The following is a 3,874-nucleotide window of genomic DNA, read 5'->3' as shown; positions in this document are numbered from 1 at the left end:
GTTATCATATAAGATGCGATAACAAAATAAAATTTTTTTAACTGATTCAACTCATCTCAAAAGTTTCAATTAATTTTTTTAAACTTAATTAACAATTTCATTCATTTTCAGATATTTACAAGTAGTATGAGGAAATCAAATTTAGAATACTCATTTAAAGCATTTTACACGTGTAATACTGCAGCATATATAACACTTGTGTAATGAAGGTAAGAAATTCAAAATAAATTAAATTCCTTTTAAACAAGATAAAAATAATAATAATTATTTTATAACCATTTAAAGCTCTCTAACCAGGGCCTGATTATCACCTAAGCCCAATAGGCATGGGCCTAGGGCCCACACTTTCTGGGGGCCCTCAAAAATTATTAAAAAGTGCACAATATTATTTTTTTTTTTTTAAATACTCAAAGAAACAACTTTTCTCAAAAAAAATGCATTTTTTATTTCAAAATTTCTTTAGATTGTGATAAACCAAACTTGTGTAAACATTACACGAATCAAATTCGAAAGTACAACTGAATTTGAATTGGTGCAATTTTTACGTCAATGACTTAAATGAATGCACTGAATATGAATTTTAATTTTTTTAAAAGTGTTATATATTTAAATAAATTATTATTTAAATGAGTTTTTAATTTTCGATGAGTAGCTATAATTTTGACACTTTTGGATATTTTTTGCGGGTATTTTTTATAAAAATTATAATTAATAACCTTAATATCTTAGCATACATGTTGAACTTATAGTTAAATCTAATGAAGAGTCGGCTAGCTTTGTGTTGGTATAAGTACTAAATAAAAGAATAATTACAGCTTACAATAAAAAACAATTCAGCTAATCAGTGACTTTTAGCAATGATCACTGATTTCAATTGTTTGTGGTCTCCAAACTATTTTTATTTTGACACAACATTGTTTTGTTGTTTTATATTTTGCTTTAATATACAGATGCGTAAACTTTATCTTAGAAAAATAATCTTCAACTGTCTGTTTTCAAAATTTCTTTGAATGTTTCTCTTGAATCATGCAGTTCAATAGATTCTTTTTTATTGTTAGGTGCGTTCTGAAAGTAATGCGCATGATTTTATTGTGACGCGACAATTCATCGCAGCGCACTCAGATTGGTCAAAACATGTGGTGGGGGATTTGTCCTTCCAAACAAGCCTGGTCTCAGGTCACTCCGAGCAGTAGGAGCGGTAGGACGTGTCTTCGCGCTAAGTCTTTTTTTCGATCGAGTCACGGCGTGATGGAATGTTCGTTCGCTGGAACAGCGGTATGCGATAAAGTTTTGTGTGCGACTTGGGAAGAATGTGACGGAAACTCATCACATGCTTTAAGACGACTTTAAGGAGGAATGCATTTCGAAATCTCAGTGTGGAAGGAGGTACAAGGCCTCCAAGGAGGGTCGGGAGAAGGTCCGAGCCTTGTTCTGGACGCCCAACAACAGTCCGACCCGATGAAAACGTCCAGCATGTGCGTGAAGTTTTGAAGTCAGACAGTCGGTTAAGCATTCAGGTAATCGCTAACACCCAAAACTTGTCAAAATGTGTGATACATGGGATTGTGACGGGGGATTTGCAAACGCAAAAGGTCTGTGCCGAAGGTGTTGACGGAGGAGCAAAAAGAAGTTCGAGTTTTGCGCAGTGAAGAATTGCTGGAATTGATGAGTTGGTGCCCCAGCCTCCCTGTAGCCCTGACTTGACGCTGTGTGACTCTTTTTTTGCTCCCCTGACTGAAAAGAGAACTGAAGGGAAAGCACTGAGAGTCGGTGGAGAACATCCAAGCTCATGTTACAAGGTTCCTGAGAGGCATTCCTATCGAGGAGTTTCAGGGTGCCTTCCAGGCGTGGCAGAATCGTCTCCGCAAGTGTATTGATGCACAAGGGAACTATTTTGAAGAATTTTAACCCTTTGTACCCATAGGATCAATAAATCTATTTTTTCAAGAAAATGCGCATTACTTTCAGAACGCACCCTGTATTCTTCAGAAATATTTAATATCAAAATATTTTGTAAGGGGCCCGGAGAATTTGGTGGACCTTGGGCCTAAATTTGTCTTGATAGGTCCCTGTCTCTAACAGAATGAAAGCAACTACCACTGAAACAAATATTTTCTTGTTAAAAAATTTTTTTTTCATTGACTGAAAAATTTTTAACTTTCAAATGATTTATTTACATTAAATTAATTAAATGACATATTCCCGTCGATATTGACAACAAAACTTTGCTTATAATTAAATTTAATACAACGTTGTTAAAATAAATTAGGGTTTCCACGGTCTGGACAATTTTTTAAAGTAGTAGCAAGAATGAGGTAAATCTTTAAACTGCCAATAAATGCTTAATTTAAAAGAAATATACACGGGTATAAAAAAAAATACCTCTGGATAACTTCGTAATTCTATAATGAAAGATAAATTTAAGTATTTTTCAGTAGTCCTAAACAATCTTAGCTACCACTTATTTATTTTTTCCATGTTGTGGGAACACTGTTAAATGCGATATAAAGGTTTAAAAAAAAAAAAACAATGTTGTTTTATTTTTATAATTTCACTATATAATTATAAAAATTTAAACGATTAATCAATTTCATAAATATATAATAATAACATTGCCTATGCTATTAAAATAAAGGAATAAAGGCAAATAAAAACAGAATTTCATTTATGAAATAAAATTGCCTTAATGTATGTAATATTATAATACAATCCAAACCTTTAAATGAATACCCAATTATAAATTTATTTAATGTAACAAAGGAATTACTTGCAAAGGAATTAATTTATTTGGGAGTCTTTTTAACATTTGGTGAATAGCTCCTTTTTTTAAAAATAGCACACAATTTGTTCAGATATTGATAGAACGAATAAGGTAATAAAATGTGATAAAAACTATCGGATGTTTATTGTAAACCAGATAATAAAACAAATAATAATTTTAATTAGAATAATTATTAATCAATTAAAATAGAAGTCAACAAAAAAGTGCCCTTGAATAAACAAAAATTTTGAATTAGAAAATTAATAATCGATTAGAATAAACTTAAAGAAAATGGGGGTATTGAGTGAAGAACTCCGCTAAAATGAGTGTCCCTTAGAAAGTTTTTAGAGGGGATAACACCAAAAAATTTCAACAAAGTTCTCACTCCTCTCTTTTTTAAGCCTCTCAAAGTTTAATTTCTTACGTCTCTAGATAATTAATTCTCTGTCTGAGGCAAATTATGACTAAAAATTAGACATAAAAGTGATTCCATTGAAATTCGATAGTTTAAAAAAGTTATTGATAGAAAGACAAAAGAACAACAGGTCAAGGATAAGATAGGGGACATTTTACGGGCAGCTTTTTTTCAGGAAGTCAGAAAGTTCTATGGACGTTATTAGATGCTTTAGAATCAATTTTCATCGCTTATTGCTCTTTTGAAAGAAGGTCCGAAGGGTAAAGAGTAATAATAATTTTAATTTTGAACTCACTTTTTTATGCAGATCCTTTTTTTTCTTCTTCATCTCATAATTTATTTTATGTAAAAAAAATTTTTTTTTCTTCAGAAAATAAAACAAAAATACTTTTTTCTAAAATTAACTTTTCTAGTTTCCCAGAAATAAGAACTAAGGCCTTTAACCCCCTTTGCATACACCACTGTTCGGAGAAAATGAAAAAACACTTTACTTCGCACTAATGCAACCTCATAATGGGCTGTTGGGGAGATATCCTTGAGGTTGATTCGAGAACATGGCATCGCAATTTTGATCCCTTGTTTAGGGGATGGCTCTCCCACTTTAGTAGCCTGACAACCGGCTCGCTAAGTCGAGCTCTTCACGGTAGAATAGTCTGACTAGGACCGATACCGCACACATTCGGTCCCTTCGCAGCCTG

Source organism: Parasteatoda tepidariorum, chromosome 8, assembly GCF_982258835.1.
Source record: "Parasteatoda tepidariorum strain Cologne lab strain chromosome 8, Ptep-v5.0, whole genome shotgun sequence".
Taxonomy (NCBI): Eukaryota; Metazoa; Arthropoda; class Arachnida; order Araneae; family Theridiidae; genus Parasteatoda; species Parasteatoda tepidariorum.
The sequence above is the reverse complement of the archived record's forward strand: the minus strand, read 5'-3'. Positions refer to the sequence as shown.